Here is a 20,112-nt window from a genome sequence, read left to right as displayed (position 1 = left end):
TATTTTGATTCCATGTATTTCGTCACATCCAATAGATCGCTTTTCTTCTCCTTACAAGTTTCAGTACCCCATTGTAAAGCAACCAAAAACCGCAAGGCATCAGAATTTCTTTACTTCACGTGCACAACCATGTTTCAAAGTAAAATGTCTTTCACATGGATGAAGTATGCTTATGCCTGAATGATCGTCACTGCATAACTTCAACCAGAGCACACCAGTAATTTTCAAAGCTGGTGGCGTTTTGTGAACCAGCTCAATGGATCCTATGCCCTTGAAGTCTTCCGTCACCCCCTGAAGTCAGTTTTGAATGTTCTACACAGGCCTAAGCACTGACATGCTTCCATTCTAAAGGAGCCAAAATTTTGACACTTATTTCCTCGATCATTGCAAAGTTCCTGTCACAAGGTAGGAAACTACGACTCGAACATAGAAACTTTTTATGTGGTTCTCCACAGTACTTTCAGTTGACCAGACAGAAATGAAATGCTAAAACTCTTCAGTTATTGTTCTGCCCAACATGGTGGTCAGACCATATAACTAGTTTGCATTCCACACCACCTTCAAGCATCACAAATTTAATTGGACAGGAAACTATTTTGGCTGAACCTCACCTTGCACCAGATCCATCCCACATGGTTCATGACTTTGGTGCTTAACTAAAACAGTCCAATTGTGGCATTTCCAGATTTTAATAGAGAATTTGTTTTATTATGTGATGCATAAAACCACACACCAGGCTGTGTGTTATCAGAAGAGGTGGAATGTGTAGAACATCCAGTAGCTTACGCTCAAGGCAGCTGAATTCTGCAGAATGAAATTATCCCAGAATGGAGAATGAGATGTTAACCTTATTTATAGATTCAAATATTTCAAATTTTATCATTTAGAGTAATAACAGATAATGTGGCATTAAAATGGTTGACATGATGGGCAGCAAGACTAAGCAAATTTGACTTTGAACTTATGCATGAAACTGAGTAAAAGCATGGCAATGCAGATAGCTGAAGCAGAAGAGTAGCAGTATTACATATTACTCAAAATATCAGGGAACTACAAACCCAAGTAGAAGTCTTAGACAGGAAAGTAGTAATGATAAAATGATTGCAGTCCATAGAAGACAGCGTTTCAGCTAGGAGTAAATTTGTTACAAGATGGTCAGTATATAAGGGTCCAAGGAAAGTATAGAAGAAACTAACACCAAAGTTGATGCTGGTTTTGGAACCTGAGCACAAATAATTGCCCATTAATTTGGAGTAGACACACCATCAGTGAGAGAACTGGTGGAAGAAAAGTTTACATTTACATTTCTGTAACAGTAGCAGGGAAACAAGCACATCATGAGTGCTACATAATTTGTACGTAACTCTAAGAGGGAAGTAGTGGGGAAATTTGTAAGAGTAAAATCTCAGCAACTGTTATTAACTGCAAAAGACAAAGGAAGATAAGTAGAAATGGAGGAAGCAACATTACAAAAATGCCACTGGGAAAAAATCACCGTCTGTCTGGGTATGGTAATATGAGTGGAGCAGGATTACTGTACAGTGAATCTGTTAATGGGACAAATGAGGAAAAGGAATGCAATAAAGAAATGGTCAAGCCAGAATTGTACTTTCAGCAGGTCAAGGCACAATGGTTGTACTCTAGCTTTGTCAAGATGGTAGTAACAGCTAGTTGTTTCAAGAAGCAGAGGGGTACATCAGCAAAGAGACTAGAATGGAAAGTACATGCTTTCTCATTAAGTGGAACAACGTGCAACATAATGGGGCCTAATTCTGCCTGTCTGCCATGATTTCACAGATAACTCCCTTGAGTATTTCTGAGCTGCATATGTACTGGGCAGAGGAACCCCATGGAAATACCACCCACCACAAATCTAATCAGCTTGAATCAAACTGTAGGTCCAGAATTAATGTAATCCACAAACACACTGCAGAACCAACAGGAGGGACCAGTCTCCCTGGAAACCTTATTGTAGCATGTAAATTCATATTGTGAAAATCAGCACCTGAAAGAGACAACACCAACTATTGTCATACCAACTACTGCAGTGGCACTTGTTCTGCTGAGCCTGGTGTTCTTTTGGAACATAAAAGACAAAGAACACGACTGAGTTCGGACCCAGCCATAGTTCAGATTACACTGGGTTGGATAACACAAGCATAAAAGAAGCAGAATGAAGCAGAATGCACAGTGATATAGTATGAAGAATAATAGATTTATTTTTGCTTTTGAGTAGGGAGTATAGAGTTAGAAAAAACTGTGCAAGAAGCATAGTAATGAAGTAAGTTCCATGGTGGTTGAGTTCAGGTGTAGGACAAGGGGATCTAAGGAAATGTATAACATTCCGTGAAAGAGTTAAGGTAACTAATTTGTAGAATGATATTTAAGAGGCAAAATAAGGCTGGAAATACTGGTCGCCAGTAGCTCTGGTGTAATGGGTAGTATGGTTTGGTCAACCCGAGGGACAGAGTCTTGATAAGAAGAAGGCCAATGTAGCATATCGACCATAAATGGTCAAAAAATATGCCAGAGCAGAAGTGAGTTGAAACAGAGCCACCTGCAGATGGGTGAGAGTGTTATGAATTACAAAGCAAAACATGGCCTACTTGCTTTGCAAAGCAGAGCCAGCTGGGCATAGTATAGCAACAGCCAATCTTGCAACTTGCTAGATGGAAGCTTTTCCCCACTTCCCACCACAGAAGTATTTATAATACATGCCTTAAACCCTTAAACAGTCTGGAGTGGAGAAATACTCAGCGGTTCGTATACTACATGATTCTTGTCCCACTATCACAGCCTATGCCACATGCCTGCAACACCCAGTGATATCGCAGAATGCAGCACGAGGTCCAACATTCAAACACAAGACAGGGCAGCCTGCCCTGAGTGACAAGCAAGGTGCCTGCTCATTCTACACATTGCCTTCTGTAAAGATGTGTCAAAGGTACACATACAGCAGGTCTCTGACAAAGGTCACTATCAAAGCCATCTGCACACAGTTTGCCTTGATACAACACACCCAGCAGATGCAGGAGCTCACACGACATTTGTCGTGCAGTAACAAGGCGGTCTGTTGTGAGCTTACAGCCAAATAACAGTCTGCTCATCTGAAGTCACACATGATCCGCCCTGCCCTGCACTTTGGGATACAGTTTCTGTCGCTATGAACTGTCACCACATCCAAGAAACAACCGAACGATTCACACTAAGCTATCAGGCCATATCAATTTTTGACTGTCCTGCTTCCTTTCTTTCTATGGCACTCCATTTCTGAGTCTGGTACACATATTCTCCATGTCATACTGCACTGTATGTGACTGTGTACATGGCATTTGTGGATGTGGGGTTACTAAACAAACACTATCTCGTTTCATAGGGGCCCTGGCAACATTGCTATAGTTGTCATTTGGCAGGAATGTCATCTTCCATGCAGAATGCGACTGTACAGTTATCTCGTTGACAATTATTTTTATTTTTTTTTGTTTTTTTGTTTTGGTTTTTAGGGCGCAAAACTGCTATGGTCATTAGCGCCCGGTCCGTGACTTAGGAAACAGTAAAAAACCGAAAATGGAAACCAGCAGCATTGGGAACGAAAGTCATAAAATTGAAGAAGCTAAATGCAGAAGGAAGGCTTAAAAATCCACTACAGAAAGGGGTTGGTTGTCCCAAAAAAAGCTTCAAATGACTGACGTCATTTCACTGGCACTAATAAACTCGAGAACGCGATCGGCTGAGCGTGTGTCATCTGCTAAAATTGACAATCTATCAGGCGACAGCTGTAGACGGGAGCGTAACGGAGTAAAATAGGGGCACTCAATTAAAAGGTGTCTTACCGTCCACAGCTGAGAGCAGTGGGGACAGAGTGGGGGAGGATCGCCGCTTAAAAGATGTCGATGGCTAAAAAGACAGTGGCCTATCCAGCGTCTAGTTAAAATTACCTCCTCCCGACGACGCATTCGGGAGGAAGAGGTCCAAGCGTAAGGAAGAGCTTTCACGTCCCGCAATTTATTATGAGGAAGTGTCGACCAATGTGCGTGCCATAAAAGAACACGACGACATAAAACGCTCCGTAGATCGGCGACGGGAATCGATTGAATAGCTGGCCGGAGAAGAGAGACTGTAGCCTTGGCCGTAATATTGGCTGCCTCATTTCCACAGATACCAACGTGGCCCGGGAGCCAGAGGAACGCCACCGAGACGCCCCCCAAGTTGAGCAAGCACAGACAGTCCTGAATCCGGTGGACCAGAGGGTGCACAGGATAAAGAGCTTGGAGACTGAGGAGAGACCTGAGAGAACCTGAGCAGATAATGTACTGTATCTGCTGTGGCGGCGGATGTAGTGGACAGCCTGGAGAACAGCGTAAAGCTCTGCAGTATAGACCGAACACTGGTCAGGAAGCCGAAAGTGATTTGGGGTGTCGCCAACAATATAGGCACTCCCTACACCTAACGATGTTTTCGAGCCATCGGTGTAAATAAATGTGGCTTCCGTCATTTGTGCACATAGAGCAGCAAATGCCCAACGATAAACAAGTGAAGGGGTACCATCCTTGGGAAATCGACAAAGGTCACAGAGCAGATCCGGGGACGGAGCCAAGGCGGTGCTGTACCCCAAGTTGTCAAGAAGGTATTAGGAAAGCGGAAGGAAAGAGAATGGAGCAGTTGACGGAAGTGGACTCCCGGTGGTGGTAGGGAGGAGGGGCGGCCTGCATATCCTACATCAAAGGAGGCGTCGAAAAAAAGGCCATGGGCTGGATTAGCAGGCATGGAAGACATGGCTAGCATAACGACTCTGAAGGACTGCTCGCCGATTGGACAGCGGAGGTTCAGCAGTTTCAGCATAAAGGGTTTCCACAGGGCTGGTGTAAAAAGCTCCAGACACTAAACGTAATCCACGGTGGTGGATAGAGTCGAGACGCTGAAGAATAGACGGCCGAGCAGAGGAGTAGACTATGCTTCCATAGTCCAATTTCGAGCGCACTAAGGCGCGATAGAGGCAGAGAAGGACCTCTTGGTCCGCTCCCCACGAGTTACCATTCAGGACAAGGAGGGTGTTGAGGGATCGCAGACAGCGAGCCAAAAGATAGGAAACGTGGGAGGACCAGCACAGTTTTCTGTCAAACATAAGACCCAAGAATTTAGCGACGTCTGAAAACGTAAGGTTGACAGGTCCTAGATGTAAGGAGGGTGGAAGAAACTCCTTACGTCGCCAAAAATTAACACAAACTGTCTTACTGGGAGAAAAATGGAAGCCGGTTTCGATGCTCCGAGAGTGGAGGCGATTGAGACATCCTTGAAGACGTCGTTCAAGAAGGCTGGTCCGTTGAGAGCTGTAATAGATCGCAAAATCGTCCACAAAGAGGGAGCCCAAGACATCAGGAAGGAGACAATCCATAATTGGATTTATGGCAATGGCAAACAGTACAACACTCAGCACGCAGCCCTGGGGTACCCCGTTTTCTTGGAAGAAAGTACGGGAGAGAGTAGTGTTCACCCGCACCCTAAATGTGCGCTCTGCCATAAATTCGCGAAGAAAAAGGGGCAGCCGACCTCGAAAGCCCCAAGAGGACAGTGTGCGGAGGATGCCTGTCCTCCAACAGGTATCGTATGCTCTCTCCAGATCAAAAAATATTGCTACTGTTTGGTGTTTCCGGATAAAATTGTTCATGATATAAGTGGAGAGAGCAACAAGATGGTCAACTGCAGAACGATGCTTTCGGAATCCGCATTGGGCAGGTGTTAAAAGACTGCGGGATTCCAGCCACCATGCTAAACGGTAAGTCACCATACGCTCCAAAACCTCACAGACACTACTCGTGAGAGAAATGGGGCGATAGCTAGAGGGGAGATGTTTGTCCTTTCCAGGTTTTGGAACAGGAACGACGATAGCTTCCCGCCATCGTCTGGGAAAAGTACTGTCGGTCCAAATTCGATTATGAAGCCGAAGGAGGTAACGCAGACTATGGGTTGATAAATGCAACAACATTTGGACGTGGATACCATCTGGTCCTGGGGCGGAGGAGCGAGAAGAAGAGAGTGCATGTTGGAGTTCCCGCATGGAGAAAACAGTATTGTAGCTTTCGCGATTTTGAGAGGAGAAAGCAAGAGGTCGCACTTCCGCTGCACATTTCTTCTGGAGAAACGCTGGCGGGTAATTTGAAGAGCTCGAAATCTCAGCAAAGTGCTGACCCAATGAGTTAGAAATTGCGACGGGGTCCACTAATGTATCACGCGCGACAGTGAGCCCAGAGACCAGTGAGAAACTAGGCGCGCCTGAGAACCGTCGAAGCCGACTCCGAACTTCCAAGGAGGGAGTGAAGGTGTTAAATGAGCCAATAAAGAATTTCCAGCTTGCCTTCTTGCTATCACGGATGACACGACGGCATCGCGCACAGAACTGCTTATAGCGGATACAGTTGGCCAAAGTACGACGGAGGCGAAAAACGCGAAGAGCACGTCGCCGCTCACGTACTGCGTCACGGCATGCCTCGTTCCACCAATTCGGAGGTGCGTGGTATTTAACATTCCGCAGCTGTAAGAGTAACGTCGGTAATATGTGTGACCTCATCGTCGACGCTGGAAAAGTGACGCTCATCGAAAGTCGCTAGAGACGAAAAATGTGTCCAATCGGCTTCCAGCGTCGCGGGCGCATATATGGCAGATGAGGCTGCAGTCTAAGGACACAGGGAAAGTGGTCACTCGAGTGTGTATCATCAAGGGCGAACCATTCGAAGCGCCGAGCTAGCGGAACAGTACTGACCGCAAGGTCCAAATGAGATAAATTTGTCGTGGAGGCAGACAAAAATGTAGGGACCTCAGTGTTGATGCAAACTAGATCCGCTTCGTGGAAGACGTCTAGCAATAGTGAGCCACGTGGACAAGGATGTGGAGATCCCCAAAGCGGGTGGTGGCCATTGAAGTCCCCAACCAGCAAATAGGGGGGGGGGGGTGGAAGCTGACCAAGAAGATGAAGGAGATCAGCTCGTGCCATTGGTGTGGACAATGGAATGTATACAGTACAAAGACAGAACATGTGTCCAGAAAGGGAAAGACGGATGGCGACAGCTTGGAAGGAAGTGTTTAAATGGATTGGGTGATAATGGAGAGTATCATGTAGAAGAATAGAAGAATCATGAGTCCTCCATGGGCTGGAGTGCCTTCAACGGAGGGAAGATCATATCGAACGGACTGAAAATGAGGGAGAACAAAGTGGTCATGGGGACACAAATTTGTTTCCTGAAGACAGAAGATGACCGGCGAGTAGGATCGTAAGAGGATCGATAACTCATCCCGATTGGCTCTAATGCCGCGGATATTCCAGTGGATAATGGACATAGGGTGAACAGAAAATGGAGGAATGTGACCAAGGTTGCTGTCAACTCAACGACTGCTCAGAGCTTGCGACTGATAGCATGGAATGGCATTCAGCCGAAGGCAGAAGATCCTGATCCATAGGTTGTTCAGGAGCAGCTCCTGCCACCAGCGATCGGCCAGTTGATCGGCCGCCAGCAGTGCGCCTCGGCGACACAGAAGACGGCCGAGGACGATTTCCGCCACGTGGTGCTGTAGATGGGACACGCCTTGGCGGGGGAGGAGATGAACTGGGTTTCTTTGTAGCTTTCTTGGAAATATGATGTTTAGATGAAGGAGGAACCGATGGCTGTGAAGTTGGGGTACGTAAAAAATCTTCATGAGTATGCTCTTTTTTCGAAGTCTTGGTGTCTGACTTTTGGGCTCGAGATTTAGCAGAACCCGATGAAGGGTAAGCCATAGAGTGGGCAGGCGAAAGTGGTGAGGTTGAATGGGCGATCTTTGCACTGGCCAACCTTACGACCGTAGCACTAAAGGTGAGGTTGCAAGTCTGCATGGCCGCCTCCTTTGTTGGCCGAGGAGAAGCAAGGACAGTGATGTATTTTCCTGTCTGAGACACAGTGGGCTGTCGACTGGCGAATAATTTTCGAGCAGCAAAGGTCGACACCTTTTCCTTCACTCTGATTTCCTGGATGAGCTTTTCGTCCTTAAAAACGGGGCAATCTCTGGAGGAAGCAGCGTGGTCACCCATACAGTTGATGCAGCGAGGGGATGGAGGTGGACAAGCACCCTCATGTGCATCCTTGCCACACATAAAACATTTGGCCGGATTGGAACAGGACTGGCTGGTGTGATTGAACCGCTGACACCGATAGCAACGCGTAGGGTTTGGGACGTAAGGGTGAACGGAAATTATCTCATAGCCTGCTTTGATTTGCGATGGGAGTTGAACTTTGTCAAATGTCAAGAAGACAGTTCGGGTTGGAATGATGTTCATGTCAACCCTTTTCATAACTCTATGAACAGCCTTTACGCCCTGGTCATACAGGTAGTGCTGAATTTCTCCGTCAGACAATCCATCGAGAGAGCGTGTATAAACGACTCCACGCGAGGAATTTAAAGTGCGGTGCACTTCAACCCAGACAGAGAAAGTGTGGAGGAGTGAAGTACGCAGCAATTTTTGTGCCTGGAGGGCACTGACTGTTTCTAACAACAAGGTGCCATTCCGTAATCTGGAACAAGACTTTACAGGACCTGCAATTGCGTCGACACCTTTCTGAATAATGAAAGGGTTGACCGTGGAGAAGTCTTGACCTTCGTCAGACCGAGAAACAACAAGGAACTGTGGCAATGATGGAAGAACTATCTGTGGCTGAGACTCAGTGAACTTACGCTTGTGAGCAGACATAGTGGAAGGTGAGGAAACCATTGCCGAAGAATCCCCCATGATTACCGCCGTCTCCAATGGCGTGCTCCTCCCTTGTGGTGGCCCTCTCTGAGGGCACTCCCGCCTTAGGTGATTGTTCACACCTCACGTCACACCTCCCGACAAACTGACGGAGGGACCAATCGGCACTTTCGGAAGGTATCAGCTCGGGTGATCACCCCTCCCTGGGCCTGGCCGTTACCAGGGGGTACGTACGTGTCCTACCTGTCTACCCGGGGCCGAGAATTACACGTTACCCCGTCACCGGCTATGCACAAAAATGCGTGGGTCGGCCTTCAGACACGCACAGGGATGAAGAAAGGGAAAGGGAAAGACAAAGAAAGGGAAAGGAAAGATTAGAGGTCTCAAACGCCGCAGTAGAGAAAAGGGTAAAGAGAAGAGGTAAGGAAAAGAGAAGGACAAAGGAAGGATGAAGCCAGACAAGCAGAGAAGGCGAAGAATGCGGTACATTTACGAGCGTCTGTCTCCGGACGTAGGCACAAACCATACTCCCAAAGGGGGAGAAAGGGAAGGAAAGAGCCAGAGGTGAGGGGAGGAGGGGCCAAGATGGGGGAGAGGGAAGGATGCGGAAAAGGAAGGTACGCAGCCCGGAAAGGTAGGAGGGCCACATTAGCTCGGGGTCCCGTGCTCGCTACACATGTATCCACAAAAGATTTGTGGACCCCCTGGGGGGGGGGGGGGTTGACAATTTGTAGGATTGTATTGTGAATTAAACACAGGACAAGGAAGTTTTGATTTGTTGCTTTAATTTACGACCCCAGTGGAGTTTTGAACATTTTGCACTCCGTCCTCAATTTGCACATGTAGTCTTTTTTTTCAGCCATTCCTTACTATCAAGGCAATGACGAATGGCTATCTGTTGGAGGAGGACCAAAATGCCACTCAGCTGCTCTGTTTCCATATTGTTCTGCTTATGATATTACCTTCAATTTATAGCCCACATCATATGAAACATCTATTTTTTTCCACTAGGAATGTACTAAAAACATACTCTTCTGCTTCCAATAAAACAAATCACTTTCAGTTCAAGTTCACTGGCACTGTAGACTGCAGTGACACATCATAAGGTAGACAGTGTTCTGGATCTGTGATGGCAGGGCAGGAGGGGGAGAGTGTTAGTAAGCTCGTGAAGTTCCACAACTCGTGTTCATCGCATCAGTGCACTGCTGCTGCCAGTTGAATCCAGTGTTGCCAGATAGAGGTTTCCCACAGCATTGAATATATGGCCCTTTTTAAGCCTGTTGGAATTTTAAATCAAACAATGGACATTTTTATATTCTTGTTATGTAGTAGCACTACAGCCCTTGGTGAGCCTTGGCTCCTTCAACAATCTTCCTCCACACTTCTTGGTTATTTGCTGCTCTTTTCCACCCCTGGACTCCCATTTGGTGATATACATTATTACCTCATCGATCCATATTCTTCTAGGTCTCCCTTTTCACCTGACTGAATGGATCATACCTTTCATCATTTGCTTCAGAATTCTATCCTCTGCGATTCTCTCCAAGTGTCCTACCATCGTATTCGCTGTGGTTTCACAAATTTTACTATGTCCCTGCCTTGTATTAACTCTATTAATTCAGCATTGTAGCATATTCTCCAGCCTTCTTCCTCCCTTATTGGCCCATAGATTTTGCGTAGTATTTTCCGCTCAATGCTTCTTAGTGCATTTTTATCGTGTTCTGTCAACGTCCATACCTCTGAGCTGCATGTGATAACTGGGCAGACTAGGGAATTATATATTAGCAGTTTAGTTTTTCTTGTAACAAGGCTATTTTTGTAAAGCTGCATATTTGCAAAGTAAGCTCTGTTTCCTGCTTGTATTCTTTCCCTTACAGCCTTTCCAATACTGTTATTTGTTATTAGGGCTCCCAAGTAGTTAAAAGAGGACACTCCATTGAAGCATTTCCCATTGATGTTTAGGTTTTTAGGGGTTCTTCTGGCCTCAAAATGTGACATTACCATATATTTTGTTTTGTTTTCATTTACTCTGAGGCCAATTTTTAAGGCTTCTGTTTCCATTGCCCAGTATGTTTCTAGGAGTGTATTGGTATTTCTTCCTACTATAGTAATGTCATCAGTGTATGCACATATGTGGCTAGTTTTCATAAATATGGTGCCTCTTTTGTTGATATTATTTACTACACTATGCAGGGCTATATCTAATAGGACAGTGGAGGGACTATCCCCTTCTTTCACACCTTTATTAAAGTCAAAGCTTTCACTCTTTCTGCTAAGAACCTTTACTTTTGCTCTTGTTTCTGTCATTGTCAGTCTGATTAGTCTTACTAATTTAGCACATATACCAACTTCTTTCAGTAATCTGTATAGTTCTTGCCGATTTATGCTGTCAAAGGCTTGTTTGAAATCTAATAGGAAATGCAGATCTATATCATATTCATAGAACTTTTCCATCATTTGTCTTATCACAAATATTTGATCAGTTGTTCCTCTGCCTGGTCAAAAGCTACACTGATATTCCCCTAGTATGCCTTCTGCACACTTCTGTATCCTTTCGTTTAATACATTTGTGAAGATCTTATAACCCGTACTTAGGAGTGTTACACCTCTAGTTTTCACATGCTGTTCTGTCCCCTTTCTTATGAATGGGGACTATTACTCCAATTTTCCAATTATCTGGCATAGTTTCTGTTTCCCATATATCTGATATTGATGTGTGCAGTTCCTTTATTACAGCCTCACAACCAGTGTTTATTAATTCAGCAATTATGCTGTCTTCCCCATGCGCTTTATTGCTTTTTGACTTGTGCACAGCCTGGGAGACATCTTTTAGTGTTGACAATGAAACCAGTGAGGCAAGAAAGCCAACTTCCAGCTCCACTCTTCTCTCCTGTGTGGCTGTCTCTTCATCTTCTAGGCTGGTGCTTAGTGTATCTTTGAAATTACCTGCCCGTCTTCCCACTATCTGTTCTTCCTCCCTTATTTTCCCATCTTTACTGGACAGGCCACTGTTTTTGGTTGGAATCTATTCTTCATTTTGCCTATGGCATGGAAGAACTTTCTTATTTCACTCTGTTCCTTTAGCTGTTGTAGTTCTTGAAATTTCTTCTGGTTCCACTTTCTTTTCTTTCTCTTGCACAGTGTTAGCTCTTCTCCTTAATTCTCTATTTTGTTCCACATTATTTCTGGTTTCTGTCTGTAGCACTTTTGTTCTTGCCCTGTTCTTTTCCTCTATTGCTGACCTGCAATCTTCATCAAACCATTCCTGGGTTCTTCTGTTCCTTCTTATGCCTATTATTTCCTCTGCAGCATCCTTAATGGCTTTCTCAAACCTGTTCCTCCTTTCATCTACTCCTACAGTGGTCTCTTCATTGCTCAACTTTCTGCTTAGTACTTCATCAGGGATGTTCAGTTTGTATTCCATTTAATCATCTTTCCCATTCTGTTGCCATTTGTTAGTGACAGTTTCTCTCTCAAGACTGATTTCATCACAAAGTGGTCCGAGTCACAGTTTGGTCCTCTGCAGCTCCATACATCCGTAACTAACGTGGAGTGCAATCACTAAAATATGGTCAATGTGCTTGACTACTCCATTGGCTGCAGACTTCCAAGTACCCAGATGGATCCTTTTGTGTGGAAAGTGGGTACTTTTAATAATCATATTATTCCTTGCTGCGAATTGGCATAGTAAGTCTCAGTTATCATTGTTTTCTTCATGTAGTGAATATTTTCCAGAAACTCCATATGGATGTTCATTCCTTCCTATTTTTGCATTAAAATCTATTACTAGCATCAGGTCATATTTAGGTACTGCACAGCATATTCTTTCCAAGTCTTTGTAGAACTGTTCTTTCATTATATCCTCTTTTTCCTCTGTTGGTGCATGTGAATTAACTATTGAGATATTCCTAAATTTACCTTTTAGTCTGAGTCTGCACATCCTTTCATTTATGGGTTCAAATTCTAGAAGGCTTTTCTTAACTTCTCTAGTTATTATAAAACCTGTACCAAGTTGGGCTGTTCTTTCTTGTAGTCCACTATATACCAATGAGTACTTAGGTTTATCTATCTGCCCATTCCCCTGCCATCTTATTTCCTGTAGCCCTACAATATCATATTTAAATTTTAAAATTTCATTGGCTATTTTTATATTAGTTTTGAGTATAAGATACACCAGAAATTTTTAGGCAATTTTTCGAAGAAAAAAATTGTCTTGCTCCATAAAATATGGTATGCTTTTGTTCTCTCTAAAATATAGGAGCAAACTGATGATGTTTCCTTGTGAGTGACACCCTTTGGGTCTCTGTGACCTACCATTCTGTCCTAACCTTCCTGTATCTATTACTAACTCTTGAAGTTAAGTGAAGGCCAGCCATTTTGTCTGACAAATTTGTAGTTTTGAGCCATTCCAGAATGTAAGCTCGAGAGTAAAATATAATTTTCTAAGCTTTATCTTTGTTTTTGCCTCAGGCTTCATCTGTGATAGCTATTTTCCTGTCTGAGGAGCAAAAAGGCAAATAATTTCCCACATCTATTTTTTGAAAGCTAGAAGTAGAGTTACAATGATAGGAAATACATACCTAACATACTGATCAGTATGACACTTCCTGTGTGCTGCCTTGAACTACATAGATTATGTTACAAAATACATTTTGTTTTGCTACAGTGTTAAAGGAATTTAAATTCATCATGTTTGATGCCAGATATGGAACTAAAAAAGGTGATTAAGTTGTGAAATCCAAAGAAGAATTTAACATCAAGTATTCTTACTACACAGAAGGTAGATCAGGAACAAAGTTTACATTTTTTGTTAGTTAACTTTAACCTAAACAACTTTTTTTAAATGGTGCAGTAAAGCAAAGATTTTATGGAGGAATTATTTTGTGGATGAAACAATGAAAGTTTCATTTGCTGAATACTTTACATAGTAATACATCTGTATATGAAGGCCGGTGCATTGTTACACATTATTAATACTAGCTTTCTGCTAAATATAACGGATAGTAAATTGGGGAGAGAGAGAGAGAGAGAGAGAGAGAGAGAGAGAGAGAGAGAGAGAGAGATTTTCCAAAACTAAGCAAACCAATTACAATTGGTTCAATGCAGAGAAAAAGACAAGAAAATATCACAAGACTTCAGAATAAAGGAAAGACAGCAACTTAGCAAATGTTTCAATTTAAAATAAAGGAAAAGAGGAAGAGAGAGTTGTGAAGAGTTTTGTACAAAGAAAGTAAATGCAAAAGGACTCATGTCACTGGAGTGTCATCATCAGAACCCTGTTTAGGTTAATACCAATCCCCATAAACTTTAGTAAAATCAGTGAAAAGATAGCTACATCCAGACAGGCCAACATGGAAATATGCAGTGACAAACAAATTAATTGTTCCAGTGCAGTAACTTCCATAACTAGTAACCAAACATTAACAACACAAATTGAATAACACAGTTTCAGAAGAAGAGAAGCAAACTGTTGATTTTTTTTACAACGGAGATGACAATCGGTCAAGCACCTGACAGATGGGATACTAAATTATTTAAAGATCCCAAGAGTAAGATGCAGAGAGTTTTGCAATAACACTCAATAGTATTTTCAGCTCAGGGGGCTTATAAACAATTTTAGGCAGACATTCAAATGGTACAAATAAAAAATACTTTCATGCATTACACATTTTGTTGGTTTCAAATACACCTCAATGTATGTGTGAAGGTATCATGCCAACTCTAATTATCTGGTGAATGCACTGAATAATGATACAGAAAAGAGTATTTTTTCATGAGGTAAGGAGTTACTCGAACATGTAGACTACTGTCAATTCATGTGTACTATGAATTCATGTATAAACCATAAAAACTAACTACTAAATTTCACTCCAAATTAAATGATGAAGTTGACTGGCAAAAAATAAAATGAAAAATGGACTGATGGTGACAGGCAACAAAAATATACAGTGGGTAATGGTACCACTGGTGATGCAGTGTCAGAAATTGATAAGCAAATGTTATATTTCACTCCGTCATTAAAAATTCACAATCTGCTGAATTGGGGACATGTGCAAAATGGATCTCTCAAATCTGGAGATCTACAGACAGGTTTTGTAGATAATGTTTCTCTGATTAATGAAGACCAGTTAAAGTGCTAATTCATCACATGAACAGGTTCAGGCTTCACAGGTTTTGCCTGGATGCTGCGGAAACATTTCATCATGCTGTCATCACTAATGAGATCTAACACATGTTCTGTGTGCTCATACAAATCAGAGCTGATGTAAAGAAGACCATCTCATGTTTCAAAAAAATTGACTGTCTGTTGAGATGGCTATACTTCCCTATTTGAGAACAAGTACACCTTATCCACTTTGTGTTCAAAAGTATTTAAAGTGGAAATGGACTGTTATTCTTTGCTGCATGTCATGGTGAACTTGTGATGGATGCTATTGGTGGTGCAATGAGGAGAGGAGTGTGAGACCAGATGAAACACAGAAAATGGTATGCTGGCTGAGCTACAGATTTTTATAAGTGTGCACAAACTCAGATTCAAGCAAAAACCATGTTTTACGGTACTGAAAGAGGGTTTCTGGACAACTGAGTGAGCATTACTTACATTCAGGGCAAACCTTTTGCTCATTTTCAAAACTATTATTATTTTCTAACTTAAGGCATCATAATATTCTTGTCAAAACAACCCTTAAGTTTGAAAAAATCAAACAACTTCTCATAATTGTTGATGCAACCTATCAAAGATGTTCTGGGTATTCAGAAGAGTAAAATCATTCTTTCAAGGAATCAAATGCAGCAATTGAAGACAATTGCAACAGAAGCTGGCAAGGATGTGCATGTTAATCTGATAAATCCTGGATTGTTTGTCACTGTAGAAATTTTAAATGAGAAAGGTATAAAACAATTTCTATGACATCTCTGAAAATGCAGAAGCTTTGGTAATCATTTTCAAACCCATTCCAAAGCCTACAATTTATTCACAAAGTACAAAAGTGACAGCACTTTTTGTTAGAACTGAACAAATTTGAACATTAATAAACTAACCAATGATTATTCAAAAAAGCAACAGATATTGCTTACATCTTTGGAATTGGAACCTATGTGTTGCATGATAAATAGTCTATTTGATAAGAAAATGAAATATAATGAAAAATTGAAAACAGGCTTAGATGGTGGGGTTATGTTACACACATGGGAGAAGCAAGGTTACCCAAGAGACTCATGGGTTCAGCAGTAGAGGGTAGGAGGAGTCGGGGCAGACCAAAGAGAAGGTGCCTGGATTCGGTTAAGAATGATTTTGAAGTAATAGGTTTAACATCAGAAGAGGCACCAGTGTTAGCACTGAATAGGGGATCATGGAGAAATTTTATAAGGGGGCTACGCTCCAGACTGAACGCTGAAAGGCATAATCAGCCTTAAATGATGATGATTGAAAAACTCATGTTTTAAAATTGTACAATTTATGTATAGTTTTAGTTTTTTAGAGTATAAAAAACTGCATTAAGAATGATGCTATTTGCACGAGTCCTGTACAGAATCTATTGTGTCCCAAATGCAGTTAGTGTTTTACTTTTATCTTTCAGATTTCAAGTTTTAGGTACACTAATTGCATGCCTAATTTAACACATTCCTTATGTATTTGTATTTTAAAGGAATGGTGTTATTTAAATAATTTCCGATTTAAAAGTAATTTTAAAAAATTCTTTCAGGAGCTATGTTTAATTCCACACAGCCAATTGTGTGAACACATTGTCAATCATTTAGAAAAGGAAATGTTAGTATAACAATTTAGAAACTCATTTCGCATATATGCGATTGCCCAAGAGGAAACTTTTAATCACTCTATCCTCAGCTGAATTGTACTTTTGATTTAACTGACCTTTAATAAGTAAGTATACTGTTGTTTTGCATTAAGAAATAATTGTATCTCTATCTGCTGCAACTACCAGGCCTACTGATCATACAAAAAATTCAAATTATTTCCAACATCAATTGGTGGATATTTAGTAGTTCAGTCATTTTTACAATGATGTAAACAAATTTATCAACTACTTTACAGGTTCTGTCAATTCTTCATTATATTTTCTTCATACAAAATTACTTTTAGAAGCATGCTCATAATTTGATAACCTACAAAATACATCAATGTACACACTGTGTTGTTCATTAAAATTGTCCACACCAACACATGAAAACAAGAATAATAAGCTTTTATGCTGGATGACTGTCACAACACAGCTGACCCACAAACTACTACTAAAAATGTTCTAAGAATCAATGGTGCACAGATTACAGTCATCTCTCAACAGTGCCACATCATTTTATGACAAGAAATTAAAAATTTTCTGACATTTACTCATCCACAACTTCACTTGGGGATCAGAATAATTTTGAGAAAGTATTAAATTCTTCATAAACTTGACAACTCAAGACAATAATATTCATCATCGAACACCTAGCACACATGCACTGAGTTAACTGCATTCGGAAAGAATGTGTTTGCCGTATCTGTACCCGGACACTGGGCTCAACAGACCAAGTATTATTTTGAACATTATACATACTGGTTAGACACAGATGAAAGGTAACAGTTGACCAGTAAAAAAAAGTTATGCATATGCATCCACCTGCAGCAAGTATTCGACTGTTTTATGGTTCATAATGTTTTACAGTAAGTTTAATAGTTAGTAGACACTACAGGTACAAATAAGAGAGACCTTAATAATCAATGAAATGTTCTCCTTCACTATTTACAGCAGTCTCCCAATGCTGGGGTGACTTTTTGTATCTGTAACTGTAGAAGTCACATGGTTTTTAAAGCAAAGAACTTGTTGAGCTAGGTTCAGTGCTCATTTTCATCTGGAAAGGAAGTTTCTTGAAGGTTGTTCAATAGAGAGCAGAAAAGGAGAAAATCTGAGAATGCTAGATCAGGTGAATAACGTGGGGTGCAATGATTTTAAAATTCAACTCATGTGTACTGTTTTTGTCAGTGTAGCATATTTCGGGCGGGCTTTATCCTGGAGTAGTGTCTTCCTCGTCATTCATGTACTGCATCTGCAACACGTCAGTTGTTGACAAATTTCAGCAGTAATCAGTGGTTACACCTTGAGGAAGCAATTCACAGCAAACCACTCTGGATGAACAACAGTATCTTTCATGGATGCTTTTTGTTGCGGCTTTCTTTGGGCTCAACCATTCTCTTTTTTCCTTATTTTAGCACAAAGCAACCATTTCTGATCAGCATAATGATACAGGGCAGGAAAGGTTAGTGTTGTTCACAAGCCAACTGATGACAATCAAGCACAGATGGACATCGATTTTTGTTATTTTGGTGTAATGCATGTGGTACCTATACACCCTATTTTTGAGTCTTCCCCATTGCATGCAAATGTCAGAAGTTCATGAAATGATCCAAGTTCATCGAATTTGCCAGTTCTCAAGTACAATGACATGGATCACTGTGAATTAATGCATTTAAATAATCTTAATCAAATCCCAAATGTAAGTCACTAATAGCAAAACAAGTCTCATTAGAATAAAAAAACCATTTTCTTGCAAAGCTCTGTCCAATGGCATTAAACACAAACAGGGCACAAATGTTTCTGGCTGCCTCCACCGCTGTTACCCCTCTATAGAACCCAAGCAGATGAGTATGTCAACAGTGCTCCTATTTCTCAACTTGGCACTCCACTTTCTAGTGACTATAGTTCCACTCAGTATCTCCAAATGACAATATATGAACTCCAAGACCAACAGTGAACATGCCATGAAAACAATTTCTTATCAGTAGTTGAAAACATTGGGGAGAAAAAATGACAATTGAAATTAGATCTATGGCACTCAGTCAGGAAGTGTATACTTGACCAGCCATCAATTTAATCAGATGAATGGTCAAATCAATCACAGAAGCAAGAACTCTTTTTGTAAAGGTCATAACCATGTAATTAGTAAAATATTGTGCTGACTTTACAGCATGACTGAAATATGCAGTAGAAGTGGAGAAAACTTACTGGCATCACATTACAACCTTGATCTCCCTTTACTAGAGGAAACTAGGGTTAAAAGAATTACACTTAGAAGAACTAATTTTAGCTTAGCAACAAAAAACAAAACATTCACAGTAGAAACAGCCAGGAGAATAATAGAACATGCTTGCGGCTGGTTTACAGGCAACAGAACAAATATTCAACCTTTATACTTACAAAAACAAACATCATGCAATTCCAAACAAATCCAAATGACTTATAGATAGGACATATCAATGAGACACTGGATGCAAATCCATGAGTGAAGTTCTTAAGCATTTGGATTGATAATAAATTAACGAGGCACCAGCATGAGAACAAGTTAACTAAAAAGCTCATATCTCTCTGCCTTGCAATTATAAGTGTTCCTCCTGAGTGTCAACTTGCAGGAATGCTTTCTAGCATGCTTTCACTCAGTCCTATCCTATATGATAATCTTATAGGGCATTAGGATTTATCCTATACAACCTTGTAGTAGGAATGTGATGTGAACACCTTGCACAAACTTCTTCATTCACCTAGGGAACCTTGCACCTACATGTCACTATGGAACACTATTTGAAAAGTTTACTGATTTGTTGACCCCATTTCAATTTGAAATCCAAGCAGACACAAAGGAGTTTTATGCAGTGTGTTTCATTTAGTGTATGACCAACTGTCTACTTCTTCCAGCAGCAAGTCATTTCAGACTGCTTTAAAACGTATAAAATGAGTCCTCGAGGGATAAGACTAACTGGTAGCTGTAACAATAATAAGGGTAATGTGCTGTGCAATACAGGACAGGAAGTTCGTTGGCAGTAATCATGATTCATTATTAAACATATGTAAGTAATCATGATTCATTATTAAACACATGTAAGTAATCATGATTCATTATTAGACATATGTAATGTGATTAACAGTTTAGTGGGATTAACACTAAACTGAATCTGAAGAATAGGGAATTCTGTAACAAACCGATGGGAGTGGAAAATATTAGGAAACACACAAAAGGGCCAAAAACAGAAGAGATGAAAAAATGATCAAAAACATAATTTTTCATATGGGTGGTGTACCATTGCGTTGAAACCTGCACGAAAGAGCACTTCTTAACAAGAAGGTGCCAGAGGGATTGATTAACTATAAGGGGCTGCAGATCTGACCTTGAAATTTGCTTTGTCTCTCAGTATGCTACCTTTTTTATTGGTGGGAGTTTGTGAAAGGCTCCACCTAAGTGCATCCTCTTCCAACAACTTTGAACTATGATGCTACATGGCAACAGCAGTGAGTTTCCTGAACTGACATGATTACAAATGCATGGATGGAGTCTATTGCATGGATGCTTAAATGTGTCAAGAGTTTTGATATTTGTGATCAATAAATGACGAATCT

The 20,112-nt window shown here is 41.3% G+C and overlaps 1 protein-coding gene across 5 annotated transcripts in view; it reads right to left on the bottom strand.

The window, feature by feature from the left end:
• The window catches only part of LOC124553964 (zinc finger protein 708-like), a 123,907-nt gene that overhangs the window by 56,154 nt on the left and 47,641 nt on the right, over positions 1–20,112 (bottom strand). The window lies entirely within an intron of this gene.

Source organism: Schistocerca americana, chromosome 11, assembly GCF_021461395.2.
Source record: "Schistocerca americana isolate TAMUIC-IGC-003095 chromosome 11, iqSchAmer2.1, whole genome shotgun sequence".
Taxonomy (NCBI): Eukaryota; Metazoa; Arthropoda; class Insecta; order Orthoptera; family Acrididae; genus Schistocerca; species Schistocerca americana.
The sequence above is the reverse complement of the archived record's forward strand: the minus strand, read 5'-3'. Positions and strand labels throughout refer to the sequence as shown.